At 39.1% G+C, this 18,962-nt stretch overlaps 1 protein-coding gene and 1 long non-coding RNA gene across 6 annotated transcripts in view; one reads left to right on the forward strand and one right to left on the reverse strand.

The window, feature by feature from the left end:
- UBE2E2 (ubiquitin conjugating enzyme E2 E2) overlaps nt 1-18,962 on the reverse strand; it is a 386,977-nt gene that overhangs the window by 21,553 nt on the left and 346,462 nt on the right. The gene's annotated exons all lie outside the window — the stretch shown is intronic.
- LOC147577125 (uncharacterized) overlaps nt 10,151-18,962 on the forward strand; it is an 83,670-nt gene continuing 74,858 nt past the window's right edge. Inside the window, exon 1 of the long non-coding RNA XR_015240543.1 lies at nt 10,151-10,235. This is a non-coding gene — a long non-coding RNA (uncharacterized LOC147577125). The remainder of the gene's footprint in view (nt 10,236-18,962) is intronic.

Consider the following 18,962-nt stretch of genomic DNA (forward strand, 5'->3'; position numbering starts at 1 on the left):
GTTGGGTACAGCTTTTGAGAAAGCCTTCTCATGTCTAAAAAAATCTGAGGAACTTACTGTTAATGATTGGAAAAAAATAAGAACGGAACAGAGGCGTTTAGAAAACCAAACCATTTCTTCCAGAAACAGATGTCCAATTTTGGATGGCTATGTATAATCCATTTTAAGAGCTGTGTCAGTTTATTCATGTAAATGGGAGGTTAAAAATCACTGACCAAAACAAAGGCGCCATAATTACGGCTCTAAGCATGCTGAAGTATGCTTTGACAAGACATTAAAAAAAACTTAAGACACTGTGATGGTAAACGGCTTCACTCCACGCCCACAAGTCATGCTTCTTTGTAGTTATCCTCTTTTTCCCTCAAAAGGTTATAAACTTCATAGTATCATTGATTCTTATTTAAGCATTTTATTTGACTAAAGTGTGACCAAAGGTTTCTATTATTCTATAAAAAGAGGAAATGCAGAACATTTTGGGCTATGTTAACAATGGAAACCTGTCAATTTATTGATTTTGTTACCTTACTAAAACACCACAGAACAATTTTATGATTTATATAAAGGCAAAAATTTTTCCCCCTGAAATAATCTTCAACTTTGATATGAAGACCTTAGTTTAGATATAATCAAGGTGATTATGAATCGATAAGAAAATGTTTATTAAAATTCAGAAAATAGGGGCACCTGGGTGTCTCAGTCGGTTAAGCGTCCGACTTCAGCTCAGGTCATGATCTCATGGTTCGTGAGTTCAAGCCCCATGTCGGGCTCTGTGCTGACAGCTCAGAGCCTGGTGCCTGCTTCAGATTCTGTGTTTCCCTTTCTCTCTGCCCCTCCTGGTCCACTCATGCTATGTCTCTCTCTCTCTCTCTCTCAAAAAAAATTTTTTTTTTACAAAATTAAATAAATAAAATTCAGAAAATAAAGGACTTTTTTTAACATTAAAAATTTATATGGTAAATACTACTAACATGTTTTGGAAAATTCATTTTGTTATAAAATGACTAACTCTTATGGCAACATGTAAATGTATTAGTAGTTCAGACAACTGGCTGAAAATAGCAGGAAAAGGAGGAAAAAAGGCTTCCAGAATTTTCATCATCCTAGAAGTCCATGTTTTTCTGGATGATCTATGGCCATGGCTACGTGTTCAAAGGTTTGAATGGTAGTTGAAGAGCATTTCAGACTGTGCCTCCTTCATGTGGTAAAAACTGTTGGAGAGATGAGGTTAGCTAGCTGAGATGCCTCAAAACCGTATATTCTTAAAATTTCACAAGTACAATCTGTAAAAAAAGTCATTACAAAAGAAGAAACAGTGACTATTCCTAATGACGAGAACCAGGATTCCTGATTGTGCAGACACTGAGCTGCAGGGGCGACCTCTCTAAGGGCTACCTCCTAACTATTTAGCTCTTGGGACTGCAGAAAGGCTCAAACCCAAAACTTCTCTGTGGGGACATCCTTGTGTAGGTTCTTTTTACCTAGTGCCTCAATAATATCAACATCTGAATTCAGTGAAGTAGACATTTACCATGAGCCTTTTACAATGCGGGACATCTTGCTAAGGAGTAAGCAAGACGGGGAGGAGGATCAATTCCTGCCCTTATGTCTAAAATTTTGGAATTGACCCAAGGGATATAGGAGATCTGCTGCATAGGGGCACTCGCAGCCCAATGTTTATAGCAGCACTTTCAACAATAGCCAAAAGATGGAAAGAGCCTAAATGTCCATCAACTGACGAATGGATAAAGAAAGTGCAGTTTATATATGCAATGGAGTACTACGTAGCAATGAGAAAGAATGAAATATGGCCCTTTGTAGCAATGTGGATGGAACTGGAGAGTGTGATGCCAAGTGAAATAAGTCATACAGAGAAAGACAGATAACATATGTTTTCACTCTTATGTGGATCCTGAGAAACTTAGCAGAAGACCATGGGGAGGGAAAGGGGGAAAAAAAAAAGTTAGAGAGGGAGGGAGGCAAACCATAAGAGACTCGTAAAAACTAAGAACAAACTGAGGGTTGATGGGGGGTGGGAGGGAGGGGAGGGTGGGTGATGGACACTGAGAAGGGCACCTGTTGGGATGAGCCCTGGGTGTTGTATGGAAACCAATTTGACAATAAATTTCATTAAAAAAATAAAAAAAAAATAAAATTTTGGATAAAATACCAGGTCCTCCTTCGAGGCCAGTGGGTAGTGTTGTATCTTAAATAAATCAAGGAAATTCTGGTCTAGTCAACCTCCAAAGTCCCCTAGGAACTGGTGCGCAAGGCAGAATATTTTTATCAGCATTGATATTTTTATCTGACTGAAACTTGATATATACCCTGTACTGGTGGGCTTAGGCTGTCACAACAAAATACCGGAAACTGGGTGGTTTGAACAACAGAAACTTATTTCCCGTAGTTCTGGAGGCTGGGAAGTCCAAGATCAAGGTGTGGGCCAATTCGGTTTCTAGTGAGGATTCTCTCTCTGCCTTGCAGGTGGCTACTTTCTCCCTGTGTGCTCACAAAGCAGGGAAGAAGAGAGGGGGCTTTCTGGTGTCTCCTCCTGTAAGGACACTAATCCTATTAGCAAGGGCTCCATCCTCATGACCTCATTTAACCTTAATTACCACTTTATTGTGCCCATCTCCAAATACAGTCACGTTGGTGGTTAGGGCTTTAACATGTGAATTTTGAGGGGATACAGTTTAGTGCTCAGCACCCCCTCAGAGGCTGCTTTCTCTGGGCCTGGGGGCCAAGTGTAGCAAGCCATGTTTCCTATCTCCATCCTCCTTTCCTGACACACAAGTCCTCTGGTCAGCCATCCTCACATTATCATCTACACATTTGTTTGTCCTATACTTCTTCAGGATAATGGCTCTCCCAGCTGTCCCAATCCTTGCTGACCACACTCTCTCCAAGCTCCACTGTGGCAATACGCTATTTATGTGCTTCTTTTATTCTCAACCCACCCTCCGTTAGATTGTAATAGCTAGACGAATATTTCCCATAGTTGTAGTGATCATAGGCCTCGTAGAATCTCCTGTAGTGTCTAGTGTAGTTCCTCCAACATTTTGCGCTAAAAATAAACGTGTTTGTTGAATTGAGCGCCTGAGGATTCTCTGAAATTATAGTAATTAATAATTGCTGCAATGGCTATTTATTAATTGGCCAATTTTAAATGAGTACTTTTATAGGGAAGAGGAAAATTATTTCACATTTAGAAATCTGTGAGAATAGTTTGTGTGAAGGCAAGTGTGTAAAGAGAATACTGTGAAAAAATTGGGGTAGATGAAGAATACTTTGAAAAGACTAACCCCTAGACATTCATTCAGAGAGAGACTTATAGAGTGCTGTTACCATGCCAAGAGCAAGACATCCAGTAGCTAGAGGTGCCCTGGAAAAGATACTGGAACCTTATAATCACCAGATGTCAACACTGGCAGATATTCTAAAGACAGAGAAAAATGGATGCTACACAGAATATATGCAGGCAGCATCGACACATCGCTCCTTTCTGTACACAGGTTCTGAAGTCTTTCAGAACTACAAAGGTAGTTTCTTCTACCTCACCCTACGCTGGGCAATCCCGAACCCAGAATTAAAATTGTGTTCCTGCAGGCGACTTTGAGCCATGTGTACATTATAAAATGTGAATGTGAGTGTGCTACGATGAACTCTGGTGATAAAGAAATCAGTGAATTACAATGGCACGTTTGAGGGTGATCTACTCTTAATCCAGCTTCCGGAATCTTGACCATGCAGAGCTCTCCTCTTTCTCTTCATGATCTCTTTGTACAGATTGCTAGGGTCCTCTGAATAGGGCAGTTCAAGGAGACAAGGCACCCTTGGAGCAGATGGAACGGCAGTGGAATGTGTTGTGTTCACCTCTAGGGTCTAATGTGTTTGACTATTAAGGACCCACCCTGTAAGGGAGTCTGATGACTGAGAGAGCGGGGTTACTGTAGTATCATGCCCCACTCCATGCCTCTACCCCTTGAATTAATGGTGTTGTGAGTCTCTTAACTAGCCAAAGGGCTGGACACTGAAGAAATGCTGACCGAAAGCATTCTGGATTCCTTAAAAGGGAGCACTGCGTATCCTAGCCACAGAACTGTGTGGGCCATGATGAGTGGTTTCTGAGTGTCGGACATTCTGGTGGAGCAGGTATCCTGAGGCAGAGGGCTTCCATCATTGGTCACGGTGGCCTTCACAGTGAACACAAGTCCTGGCCCCAACTTCTGGTTTTAAGTGATGATTTGAGTACTGTCAGACTCTTGTACTTTAATCTCCTCAAAAGCAGGGACTTTGATCCAAGTAATTTAACTACTGCCTGCTTTATTCCCTGGCCTTAGGCCTGAACCAGAGCTTGGTAAATGTTTGCTGAACAACCAAGTGACTGAGCTTAAGGCATCCATGTGGTGTCCATGCACAGATGCTACAGCTCAGCTGTGTCACACAGAGATCGTGGTTGGGGCCATGTAACCCAGCTGGTAAGAGCTCAGGTTCGGAAGTCAAACTCCTTACACGGAAATCCTGGTTTTGACCACTCTTACCTGGTCACATCACTTAACCTCTCTGAGCTTGTTTTCTCATCTGCAAAAAGCAGGTAACATCAGTGTCTACCTCATAAGGTGGTGGAGAGGATTAAATGAGAAAACTAATGAGAAGCACTGAATACAGTGCCTGGTACTCTGTAGGCTCAAAATTAGCCAGCTGTTACCGCATTCACGATCACATTCATTATCATGACCATAGCCACGCCTGGCGAAAGAATAGTAGAGAAGTTACCAGCCACTACTTACCCTCACAGCTGCCTGGGTGTTAATGCTGCTGCATTCATTCCATTCCAGCTGCCTCTGCAGAGAGGGCTTGCTTCTCAACATTCCTGTCTTTGCCATGCTGGGTCAAACTGTCACTCAACAGGTTAACCTTTGGGGTAAGCTGTTTGGAGTCCCTAGGAAGCTGCTTTTAGAAAGGGGATGGTGATTCTTTAAATCTGTTTTATTGTGGTAACATATACATAAAATTTACCATTTTAACCATTTTCAGGGGTGCAAGTCAGTGGCATTAAGTACATGCACATTGTTGTTGGATGGTGATTCTTGAAGGGCAATATTTTATGGCTTCCCTGGGAACAACCTGCAGGGCATTTTCCTTTCTCCTTGAGTCTAGTGATGACCCTGACAGTGACCAGGGGCCTCCTGGGTGATGCCTAAGCGTCTGCTTCAGTTCAGGCACTGTAGCACATGCAGTGTCCATGCCTTGGCACTGAGATTTACTAAGACCTTGGTCTAAGTTTCTTCTGATCAGAACAACATTTGTTTTCATGGGCAGTGAAGTCATCACACAGTGGTTGGTGAGAATCAACTGTGGTCACGTGATGCATAATTAAGACATGAAGTCAGACCTAATTTTCATCTCCTGGGCCACAAATAGAAAACCTACACTGTAAATAGATTGTCTGGGGGTGGGATGACAGCATGGGGGATAATAATGTTATCACTTATTTGACTACTTAAATTGCATAACACCTACTGCCTCTAGAACTATTTAAAGAATGTTAGACTAGAGAACATTTAAGAAGAAAACGTCACAGCCATTTAAGAACTTCCTTCCTGGTGTTAAAATTTTTTTTCCATCTTATCTTTTGGTTGATTATTACAAAGGCAAAGGACATATTACAATAAACATATAATACACATTTTAAAAGTAAAAATTAGAATTACTCAAAAAAAGCATTCTAATTCTCTATTGGGAAGACCACGGTAGAAATAAGAGGGCTACGTTTTTTCCCTGATACTCAGGAAGATGATGCCTATTCCTATGCTCTCTAGTTCTCAAGAGGGGACACCTCTACAAAACCCTTCGCTGACATCAAAGTGGAGCTGAAGCAACACTTCTTTACTAAAACCTCTTGAAAAAAGTGGAAATTAATTCTCTGTTAATTCTGAAATGTGTTTTTATTTCCTGATGAGTTTCTAAGGCTCTGTAAATTAATATAGTACAAGTAAGCAGTAAATACACACATTACTAATTGTTCATAAAAACAGTAATTTCTCATGACAAAGAGAAGAAACTTCCTAATTTTAGGAATGAGTCATCAGCGACTTGAGTGGATGGAACAGGTTGATGCTTTGAAACTATAAAGAGGTGCAGACAGCATTCATAAAGTACAGTACTGCTAACAGCAACTTACTGCAAATTTGAATAGAATAGTTACTTGCACATTTCTACCACAACACAAGTTTCTGCCTGGCTTAACATATGGTATTTTGGTTCTAAATAAGCAAAAGACATACTAGTCAATTCTCGGGGCGCCTGGGTGGTTTAGTCGGTTAAGCGTCCAACTTCGGCTCAGGTCATGATCTCATGGCTTGTGAATTTGAGCCCTGCGTTGGACTCTGCCGACAGCTTAGAGCCTGGAGCCTGCTTCGGATTCTGTGTCTTTCTCTCTCTCTCTCTGCCCCTCCCCTGCCCACGCTCTGTTTCTCTCTGTCTCTCAAAAATAAATAAACATTAAAAACAAATTTAAAAAAGACTTTCTAGTCAATTCTCAAGCATTTACTTGAAGGTAAGACCTAAATAAATTTGAAAATATTAATTAAAAACTAATAATGCTTCAGAAACTAACTTAAAAAGCTTGCCCTTTCATCAGCTGAAATTTAACTTTAGGCATTCTCATTTTAATTTACTAATACTTATTTTAAAAAAATTAAGTTATATAAACATTTAAAATTATTTACTAACCCTTAAATATCTAAACCATAAAACAAATATAGAAGTAAATCATGAAAATCCTTCTTTCCTACCTTACACCTTCAAATTCTAACTCCCCAGAGGGTAACTGCTTTTTAACAGTTTTGTGTGCCCCTTTATACAATTTTTCTATGCATTTTATAGTCAAATACATGTGTGAGGGTGTTTATGGCCAATTTTATTTTATTTTTTAATAGATCAAACTACATAATATTGTGGATTTTCCTTCTTCTCTTTTAGGACTGTACAGCTCTATTTAACCATTCCCTAGTGATGCACAGTAAGAACTTTTCCAGTTCTTTACTATTATAAATAATGTTGTGAAAAACGTATGGCCAACTAATCTTTAACAGAGCAAGAAAGAATATCCAATGGAAAAAAGACAGTCTCTTTAGCAAATGGTGCTGAGAGAACTGGACAGCGACATGCAGAAGAATGAAACTGGACCACTTTCTTACATCATACACAAAAATAAACTCAAAATGGGTGCAAGACCTAAATGTGAGACAGGAAACCATCAAAACCCTACAGGAAAAAGCAGGCAACAACCTCTTTGACCTCAGCCGCAGCAATTTCTTACTTGACACATCTCCAAAGGCAAGGGAATTAAAAGCAAAAATGAACTACTGGGACTTCATCAAAATAAAAAGCGTCTGCACTGCAAAGAAAAAGATCAACAAAACTAAAAGGCAACCTACAGAATGGGAAAAAATATTTGCAAATGACATATTGGATAAAGGGTTAGTGTCCAAAATCTATAAAGAACTTACCAAGCTCAACATCTGAAAAACAATCCAGTGAAAAAATGAGCAGAAGACATGAATAGACACTTTTCCAAAGAAGACATCCAGATGGCCAACAGACATTTGAAAAGATGCTCAACGTCACTCATCATCAGGGAAATACAAATCAAAGCCACACTGAGATACCACCTCACACCAGTCAGAGGGGCTAAAATTAACAACTCAAGAAACAACAGATGCAGGCGAGGATGTGGAGAAAAGGGAATCCTCCTGCACTGTTGGTGGGAATGCAAACTGGTGCAGCCACTCTGGAAAACAATGTGGAGGTTCCTCAAAAAAATTAAAAATAGAACTGCCCTACGACCCAGCAATAGCACTACTAGGAATTTATCCAAAGGATACAGGAGTGTTGATTCATAGGGGCACATGTACCCCAATGTTTACAGCAGTGCTTTCAACAATACCTAAATTATGGAAAAAGCCTGAATGTTCATCAATAGATGAATGGATAAAGAAGATGTGGTTTATATAGACAATGGAATATTATTTGGCAATGAGAAAGAATGAAATCACGCCATTCGCAGCAATGTGGATAGAACTGGAAGGTATTATGCTAAGTGAAATAAGTCAGTCAGAGAAAGACAGATATCATATGTTTTCACTCATATGTGGTTCTTGAGAAACTTAAGACCATGGGGCAAGGGAAGGGGAAAAAAATTGTTACAAACAGAGAGGGAGGGAGGCAAACCATAAGAGACTCTTAAATACAGAGAACAAACTGAGGGTGGATGGGGGTTTGGAGGAGAGGGGACATTGAGGAGGGTACTTGTTGGGATGAGCACTGGGTGTTGTATGTAATTGATGAACCATGGGAATCTACCCAATAACCAACAGCACACTTTACACACTGTATATTAGCCAATTTAACAATAAATTATATAAAAAAATAATGTTGTGGAGTATTCCTTGAGCATATACCCATGAACACTTGTGAGTATTTTTACAGGATGGATTCCCAGAAGTGAGACTGCTGGTCAGGGGTTATGTGCATTTTACATTTTGACAGGTGCCTCAAAATTGTCCTTGAAAAACGTAGTACCAATCTATATTCCTAAAAACTGTGTAAAAGTGTCTTTCCCAGCACTCTCCCTATATCAGATGTTATTAATCTTTTGATTTTTGTCAACTGATTAAAAAGAGAAATCTCATTTTAGTTGGTGTTTACTAGAGTCTGAAGATCTTTTCCTATGTTTCTCAGTTATACTTTGCTGTTCTATGCATTGAGTGCTTAGATCACGTTCCCAATTTTTTACTGAGTTATTGGTTTTTCACTTCTTGATTTATAGTTCTTCCTACATTAGGCATATTAACTCTCTGCCCACTATATATGTTACAAGACTGCAATCTGTGAACAACTTACGGTATTTTTGCCATATAGAATTTAAAAATTTTTAGGTAGTCAAATCTGTTGTTGCTTTTTCTTTATGCTTTTTGGATTTTATCTTGCTTATAAAGACCTTCTTCTAATGCCAATTTTTACTTCAGAATGTGCATAAGCTTTGGTATGTTTTCTTGGAAATAACCTGTTTTGAAATATATTACTACTGGGTATAGAATTCTGGGCTGACAGTTTTTCCTTTAGTACTTTAAAGATGTAGTTCCACCATCTTCTGGTTAGCAGTTTCTCAACAGACGTTTGCAGTCATGACTATCTTTGCTTCTCTCTAATAATATAACCACTTTTGGCGGGGCTGCTTTTAAGAATTTCTCTATCATTCTTCAGCAATTTGATATGATGTACCTGGGTGTGAGTTTTCTTCATGTTTCTTCTGCTTGGGGTTCATAAAGCTTCTTTGATACATGTGTTTAAAGTTCTCATCAAATTCAGAAAATTATCAACCATTATTTAGTCTAATTCTAACGTCTGTGTCAGTTCTGGGTCTGTTTCCAGTAAGTGGTTATGCTCCTTATCGTGTGTCATGTTTTCCTGCTTCTTTGCATCCTGGTAATCTTTGGAGGCCAGGCCTTGTGGGTTCTACCATGTTGGTTGATAGATTATTTTTGTATTCTTTTTTAAAAAAAATTTAAAAAATTAAAATTAAAAAAAAATTTTTAAATTATTAAGTTTTTACTTTTTGTGTTCTTATATTCTTGAGCTTTGTTCTTGCAGACACTTGGATCCTGTCTGGTTTTGCTTTTATGACTAGGTAGGTAGGCTGAAGCAGTGCTTAGTCTAGGGCTAATTATTTTCCACAAGCTAAGGCAACCCCTTCCTGTGTATCCAAATGTCCCAAGAATTATGAATTTTTCTAGTCTGGCTGGTGGGAAAAGGCACTGTTTCTTTTAACCCTCTAAGATGGTTCTTGTAGTACAAGACCTAAAATTAAGGTTCAGCATTATGTGCTGCCTTAACATCTCAGGAAAACTGGGAAGGCTTCAAATGGCCTAACCACAAATTCCCTTCCTGACTCTGCTCCCATGGATAAGGGTCACTAGTTGAAAAATGCTCTTTACCATGGACAGGGGGAATAGTTCCTGCTTATCACTGAATAGTGTTACTCAATTTCTTGCCAGCCTGTGGAATTATTCAAATAAGCCAATCACATCTTCCTGCAGGAACCAGGGAGCATTCTGCCCTCTTGAGACTACAATGCCTGTCTCCCACAGCCCTTGATTGCTCCCTCTGTTCCTGAGTGCAATCCCCATGTGGCCCTGCAAGATGTGTGATGTCCTCCCCACAAGGCTAAGAATGTAAGTGATTAATAAACAGTTGTCACCCTCATTTGTCCAGTGTTGGGTGTTGTGTGTTTGGCCACTCCTCATAACCCTAGGGTGGGAATCCATCTTTCACCAATGTGGCAAAGAGGTGGAACACACCAGTTCTTTCCCAGACTTGGGTAGTTTCCTTGCATGAATGTGCAAGGGGCACCTTCTGCTAAATACTCGAGGGGTACCTTCTGCAGATATTTGGGGTTCCCTCTGTGTGCGCAGCTCTCTCCTCTCTATACTCCGTCTTTGGAACTGTAGCGCCTCGACTTCCTTGGACTCAGTTCTGTTTGCTCAACTTAGAGAGTCTGCTGGGCTTCCCCTGGGTTCCTTTCCTCACACTATGGATGGAAACTCTCACAGGGCAGTAGTCCAGGGTTCACTTTGTTTCCCACGTATCAGGGATCACTGACCTTTACTGTCTGAGCTCCATGTCTTGAAAACCATTGTTTTATGTATTTTGTCTGTCTTTTGGTTGTTTCAGGAGGGAGGGCAAATATGGTTATCCCTGTTACTGGAAGTGGAAGTTCCTCTCATTATTTTTTATAATATTTTTTCTTTCCTGACTTCCTTTTCTGGGACTCCCAGTTACAGGTATGTTAAGTAGCCTGAGGTCATCCCATGGATCACTTAGGCTCTGCTCATTTTATTTTTTAAACTTTCATTTCTCTTGCTTGTTTATGGATAGTTTCTATTACTATGTTCAATTTCATTTCCAACTTTCTTCCACTGTATGCAATCTGTTGTTAATCCTATAATATGTACTTTTAATGGCAGAGACTGCATTTTGTTACCCTACAAGTTTCATTTCTATCTTTTTAATATTTTTTCTCCTCATCATGTTTGCATTTTCCTCTACTTTCTTAAGCATATGGAATTTATAATAACTGTTTTAGCATTCTTGCCTACTAATTCCATCATCTCTGTCCTTTCAGGGTCTGGAACTATGGATTAATTGCTCTCCTGGTTATGGGTTCTATTTTCCTGCTTTTAAAATGCCCAGTAATATTTTATTTGAGGTACAAAAGTGAATTTTACACTGTTGAGTGTTGGAATTTGTTATATTCCCTTAAAGAATGTTGTACTTTGTCCTAGCATGTATTTATTTAAGAAAAGTTTGATGCTTCCAAGCTTTCTTTTAAAATTTTTTTAGGGTAGGTAGGTCCAGTGGAGCCTTTGGTGTAGAGCTAATTTACCCCTACTATTAAGACAGTATCTTATGAGGACAACATGGATTCCTGCATAATGTGAGGTCACTCACAGCCTTGTGTGAGCTCTAGGAACTGTCTGGCCTACTGCTTTGTGCAGGTTCTTTCCCTGGCCCCAGGTGGCTTCTTCTGACATATGAAGAATTCTAAACGTAGCCAAAGACTTGAGGGGATCCCTTTTCGGATCTCTGGAGCATTCTCTCTGTGTGGTCCCTCTTCTCTGGATCTCTGCCCCACAAACACCAGCACGTGGGTCTTCCTAAACCCCTATCTCTGTCTCCTCAACTCAGTGAGACTGCTGGGTGCTCTCTTTGTTTTTTTCCTCTCTATAATGTAGCCTAGAAACTGCCTCTAAGCAGTGAGCTGGGGCAAGTGTGGTGCTCACTTCGTGTGTTTCTCTTCTCTTCTCTCAGGGATCTTGGTCTTGGGCTGCCTGTTGTTCAGTGTCTGTTTTTCTAGTTGGTTAAGGGAAGAGTATAAATCTAATTCCTGTTATTTCTTCATGGCCAGAAGCTGAAGTCCACTCTGATGTATTGTGAAAACATCACAGACAATCCAGAGAGGACAGTATATCTAGTTCAGTAAAATTAAATTTACTTAAACCTGGCTAAAAATAGCTAGCTTTCACTTCTATCTTAGCTAGACAGTCTCTGAACTTCAGGAGTCTGTCATGTGATATAATATCTTGAGAAATTTTAAGCTGCCTTTGGGCTTGAGACATATTTTATACAGGGCAAGAGCAAAGGAACAATAGGGGTGTGAGTAAAGATTTTAAAAGGCTTGGCTGGACTTGAAATGAGGCAAAGTTTCCTAGGAAGTTCTTTGGCCAGATGGGGGTGCCTATGGGCATACAGTTTGTGCATTATGTGTGCTGGGAATAAAGAAGGAGACTTCATTTTATAGATGACAAAAAATAACATTAAATACTTAAAGTTTTTTAGACTATAAAGATAGAAGCCTAAAGCAAATTGAAATCATTAAGCCAAGTTTGAATTTCAATTCATTTTTCCTATTAGTTTTCCTTCTGAAAGGTAAATTCCATCACATATGAAACTCCGAACTCATCAAACTATGAATAAGCCACTTAAAGATTTTATGCAAGAAACAAAATGGCTCTTTTGACATCTCAAAGGACAGGTTAACTGCACCTTGCAGAGCTAATGTAGGCCTTCAGTACAATACATTCCATACAATGATACTCACAGCTTTCAAAGTGTTACAGAGGTCTACACACACAACTTTATCTTCACAGCAATGCTGCAAGATAGTCAGGGTCATAAGTACTGTCTTCAATTCACAAATGAAGGCACCAATGTATCTAGTAAGGGAAAGAGCTGGGCAACACTCTAGTTTTCTTGACATCTTCAAAACTCAGTATAATTTAGCTCCTCTGACTTAATCTTTTTTTAACATGGCAAAATATAACCTTCATTGTGCTCATGCTCTGACACTGGTGAATCTAGCAAGGGGCATCATAAGGTTTGCTGAAAAGATGCATGCATGCAAAGGTATGCCACTGTTACTTAGAGAAGTCAGGCATAAATACAGTGAGGGGCAACAGCTTAGAGCTATATAACATGAGCCATCTTACACTATAGACTAACTCCCGTGTTTTTCACTTAAAGCCCTGCCATCCGGATGTACATAGGACAATCAATTCAAAATGTCAAAATGAGATTATCTTCCTACACGTGTGATACTGCTTTAGCAATGCTACTTACAGAGCATAGGACTTTAATATATTTTCCAAACTAGATTTAAAAAAGCAACTGTTTAACTGGAAGAAGAGGCCATGGAATTAAGAAGGTATGTACTGGCTAAGACTAGCAACAACTCGAGCATTACTCACAGTGTTCAGCCAATTTTTTGAGTTGACACCATACCCCTTTTGAGAGCTGATGGGGCCATTCCTGCCCTGGCACACAAGATGGACAAGAGCCATCAGCTGGCATGTGAAGTGAAATGGAATATTCCAAGGTTATACTAGGCCAATAGATGCTACAAGCTAAGTCATACGGTTATAGAGATAATACTAAATAAAGCTCTTTTAAATAAAAACAAATAAAAAGACAGTTTGGATATCCCTTAAAATTTTTTTTTTTCCTTGGTGAAAGAAAGGTTAAAGGAAATTAAGAGGGAGAGCAGAAATTAGGGTAAGAAAAAAAAAAGAAAGAGAAGCAGTAGCAGAAAAACAAAAAAAAGCTAGAAATACAGATAAAAAAGAAAAGACTGGATAACAGGAAAAGGGAGAAAGGAGGACTAACCAAGGATACACCACAGAGCTCTGTCCTGAGGAAATAACTGTGTGTGGGTCCATTTCCCTTTGCCATTAGCTCCAGCTCAGTGATTCTTATGGAGAATAGGGATACACTTCAGGCGGGAGGGAGGAGTCAAATCAGAGCCTGGGGTGAAGCTGGAATTTGTACATATGTACTATGAAAACACATGCAATAGATCAATTGCCTTACATTACAGACTCCAGAGGGTAAAGCACAAAAGAGTCCCTAGGCTAATGTGGACAAGCCAAAGATGAGTAAGAAAGCACTGGAGGGTCACCAAAGGCTGGGAAACGGCTATTCATGAAGTTCCAGTACCTATCTCTTTCAAAAGATGATGTGGGTTATATTACTCTATAGATGGCCTCTGATGTGGTTCATTCTCTTTCTCTTAATTGCTTTTTCTATTAGTATTTGTGAAAGAGACAGTCTGTAGGAGGCAGTAATGAACAAGCTGATGTGAGAATGTAAGCAAAAACCCAGTGGTTTACACTGCTTTGGCTATTTCTTTTTGTGGGCAGAAGGAAAAATCTAATGCTTCACCTTAAGAGTATCACTATTCCCTCCAGTCTCCAGACCTGGTCTCTGAGGACATTAGCCAACTACTAACAACATACAGAATAGTTTCATTAAAAATTCCTCTGTACATAAAGATCTGTTAGGGGTGCCTGGGTAGCTCAGTTGGTTAAGCATCTGACTCCTGATTTTGGCTCAGGTCATGATCTCACAGTCTTGAGATCGAACCCCATGTTGAACCCCACATTCGGCTCTTGAGCTGGGCGTGCAGCCTGCTTGAGATTCTCTCTCCCTTTCCCTTTGCCCTCCCCTGCTTGCATGCCCTCGCACATGCTATCAAAATAAATAAATAAACTTAAAAAAAAAAAGTCAGTGTGATCACAGAGGGATCTCTTTAGTGCTGGATGGGTGGTCTCAGTAGTTTCAGAAGATGGTATTCTCTGAAAGGTCGCCAGAAAAGGGAATGTGACAGCCACATGGCAAATCATACTAAGACAAAAAGGAGATCAGGGCACCATGGCCTCTAGACTAAGGGATCCTTCTGAGTGCCGAATGGGCAGTCAACATCCTGTACAGCGTTTTATGCTGTTATCAAGTTTAAAAAATGTATTCACTTTTAAAATTTACATAAAGTAAAATCCATGCTATATCATTTACTAACCAGGTACAGGTGTTTCTGGCAATAAATATTAGAACTGTTTGATTTACCAATAACAAGCCTATGGTATTAACAAACCACCACATTACAGATATGAACTGAATGAGGACAGAAGTCTAAATTGCAAAATAAATTAACCAACAAAGAAAGAGCACTTAAGAGTTTCAAAAGCACTTAAGATCTGAAAGAACGACATGAACCACAGTCAGCTACTTAATAATCTCATCATTTCTACATATATTTTAAGTGATAAAAAAGACACCTGTGGCAGATGCTTGCCTGGGAATAACACTGGAAACCTTTCTGTTCATGAGGAGAGCAAGAGACTACAGAACAGACACAGGAAAAGTAAGTCTTGTTGTTGGAACTAAACTGTTTAGTGAAGCCTGACACAGTCAAGTCTCTCCTGACAGAAGCTGTAAATAAACCCAAATAGTGAGTGCTATGGTAAAAAAAAAAAAAAAAAAAAAAAAAAAAAAAAAAAAAAAAAAGGTAGACTACATGTAGAAGAAAAGAAGACTAATTTCAGAGAGTGACAAACTTATTACTGGTCCTCAACTGTAAAGAATGAAAAATGGAAAACAAACAAACACTGGGAGAGGTTATCCAGGGGAATAGGAAAGACCTTGGACCTAAAACATACAATTTTTGCATAATTCTTTCCCTATCATCAAAAAACCCCTCTTTTTACTCTAGAATGAGAAAAATTAATCTTGTAATTCTTTCTCAATTATTTTCATTCCAGAAATCATAAAGAAAAAGTTAATTAAAATCTAGACTAAATGTTCTGGACTTGTCAGAAATTCCTCAAGTAAGGGAAAGAAAAAAAGTCTTTGAATCATTCCTTGGGTAAACTCTTCTGAGTAAAAGACACACTCCCATGTGAGTAAAGAATGGTGTTTGTTTATACTGAGGGTCTGCTTCACTTTTCAATTTCTTATTTGTGTTTTCTGAGCTTTTCACTGGCAACAACAGAACACATGCATTGCTTCAACAGCTTTCCCCAATTCCCTAAACAGCATCAGATGCCAAAAACTTGCTTTACGGGAGAAAAATACCTCTAATACAATTTGCTATATTCTAAACTCAGAAAGACATTAATTGATTTTAGTGGAGGAAGAGGTCAGTTTTGGGAGAATGTAGAAATTGAGAAGTACTGATCTACACCATGTCATTTTCTTATTAGTGTTTCCCTAGAACAACAACAACAACAACAACAACAACAACAGCAACAAATCACTGGTGATCTCTAAAAAGGAAAACCTCAAAATGCCATTTTCTAAAAAGTAAATTGAAGGTAATTTTCATCATGGCTTAATATATACAATAGCTTTATAATGAGATCAACTTCCAAACCAGTAAATTAGAGGTTATTATTGCAGGGACAGCAATAGACTTTACAGCAGAAAACTTGTAGCAACAGCTAATACCCATGTCCAGATTTATATTAATTAAGGGGCAATAAATATGCACAGGGAAATGCTAAGTAGAAGCAGGTCAAAGCCAGGGCTACACATTGAGGTCATGTGTTTAAATTTACACCAAAATTATAATGAGACATACTTAACTGACAAATATACTTTGCTAAGTCCCATCAATTTTGAGTTTGCAGAGCAAGGAGCCTCAAATGAAAACTAAACACTTATCTTTAAAGGATAGTTGATTTAAGAGAAATTTAATAAGCAAGAAAAAAACTGAAGATATTTCCATTTTGAAAAAAAGAAAAGCCAATACTGAGACATTATCAAGGAGTACATCTAGACCTTTTCTTCACCTTTAAGATATCCTAGCTCCACCATGAAAACTACGAATATGAAAACTACAAATATGCAACATAGCCAGAGTTCCCTAAATGCAAATCAATACCATATACAAATCAATGGCTTCTTTGTCTAGTATAATTATAAATTTAAATAGCCTTTCCAGAGAATTAAACAAGCTAATGGAGAGCTCCATTAACAGTAAACTTCCACTTAAAAACTTTCACCAAATTGGACACAAGATTATTTTGAACTCAGATATGAATCCCAACTCTAAGCTATCCACAATCCTATGAATGCGAATCCACCAAGAGGATGCTTTTCCTGCAGGAACGGAACCATTCTGAGTAAGGCTAAAATTAAAATACACCAGCCCTATCAGACCCTTGATTTGATAAAAATGTATATATTCCTCAGGTAGAGGAATCCTTTTTTTTTTTTTTTTTTTTTTTTTTTTAATTTTTTTTTTTTTAACGTTTATTTATTTTTGGGACAGAGAGAGACAGAGCATGAACGGGGGAGGGGCAGAGAGAGAGGGAGACACAGAATCGGAAACAGGCTCCAGGCTCCGAGCCATCAGCCCAGAGCCCGACGCGGGGCTCGAACTCACGGACCGCGAGATCGTGACCTGGCCGAAGTCGGACGCTTAACCGACTGCGCCACCCAGGCGCCCCTAGAGGAATCCTTTATAGAGGACAAGGGGTGGCTGGTGCCTCTTCCCCAGTGTAGCTGAGTGATCTTTTCTAGAGCTTTTCTTTTTTTAAAAAAAAATTTTTTTTAACGTTTATTTATTTTTGAGACAGAGACAGAGCATGAACGGGGGAGGGTCAGAGAGAGAGGGAGACACAAAATCCGAAGCAGGCTCCAGGCTCCGAGCTGTCAGCACAGAGCCCGACTAGGGGCTCAAACTCACATACCGCAAGATCATGACCTGAGCCGAAGTCGGATGCTTCACCGACTGAGCCACCCAGGCGCCCCTAGAGCTTTTCTTATAAAAATCTAATGGTGGTACCCAACGCTAGATAAAGACATCTCCTCTAGGTGTCCATTTGTCCTAACTTGCCTTATGTATTTGAATTAGACTGTGTATGACCATGCTTCCATTACGGGAGCCAGTCCAGACAAGAAAGTCAGTCACTGGAGTACGTGTGTGGGCACAGTTCTCTGAATAAAAGGTGATGCACACCTCACTAACGTGAGCGGCTGCCCCATAAGGTACTACCTACCCCGCCTACAGGCACACAGCTATGTAGGCTTTTTATAGGCTGTGCTAGGTATGTGAGTATCGCAAAAAATATGGCTTATTTGGGGGAAATGCTCTCAGAGAGAAGGCAGTGCTGAATTAGGGGGAAAATATCCTTGTATTTTCAAGAAAAGATAAATTTAAAAAACTGATTTTTATTAAAAAATAAATTCATTATTCAAACTTATAAATGCTTTATTTGGCAACAGGTTTCTCCATAGGCTACTCGTTTAAGTAGGAAGTTCTTCAAATATATCTAAAGCATTGTGATTTATGATTGCTTTCCAGGAACACTACGTATTGTGGAAAGAAATATGCCTGTAGTTTAAAGGTACTCCTATACTGCTTATTATGCAAATTCCTCACCAATATGACATAACCAAAAATTCAACACCCATAAGCCCAGGATCTCTTAAAGGACAAAAATAAGAAGGAAAAAAGAAAGAAGTTATTGCTGTTGTGTAGGAATAATTAGTCTGACATGTCAGAAGCATCCTTTTTTTAAAAATAAGAATTACTGTGGGGTGCCTGAGTGGCTCAGTCAGTTAAGCATCTGTCTTGATTTCGGCTCAGGTCTGATTTCACGGTTCCTGAGTCCCACGCTGGGCTCTGTGCTGGCAGCATGGAGCCTGCTTGGGATTCTCTCTTTTCCCCCTCACTCTACCCCTGTCCTCCCCTCTCTCTCAAAATAAATAAATACACTTAAAAAAATAATTAAGAATTATTTTGAGTGCTGTTACTGGAAGCACTTTACCCAGGCCAAATACAGAATGGAAGGCTGTAAGTAAGGAAAGTAAGGAAATATAAAGATAACTGCCTGGTAATTGAGGGTCTCAGACTCAGACACTGGTAGGGTTACATTAATTCTTCGTATTTTCATAATTATAACATTTCTCCCAAGACACAATATGATCTCAAATATCTAAATTAAAAAGGCAACATGTTATTCAATCATCCAGATTTTTTGTCCATGCAAATAAATTTCTGGACAGTTAGAGGATTTTTATTATGTTGTTTCAGAACTCTTAAATTTCCATATTAAAACACTACA

This window comes from Puma concolor, chromosome C2 (assembly GCF_028749965.1).
Source record: "Puma concolor isolate L17-30 chromosome C2, mPumCon1.1.hap2, whole genome shotgun sequence".
NCBI classification, from domain to species: domain Eukaryota; kingdom Metazoa; phylum Chordata; class Mammalia; order Carnivora; family Felidae; genus Puma; species Puma concolor.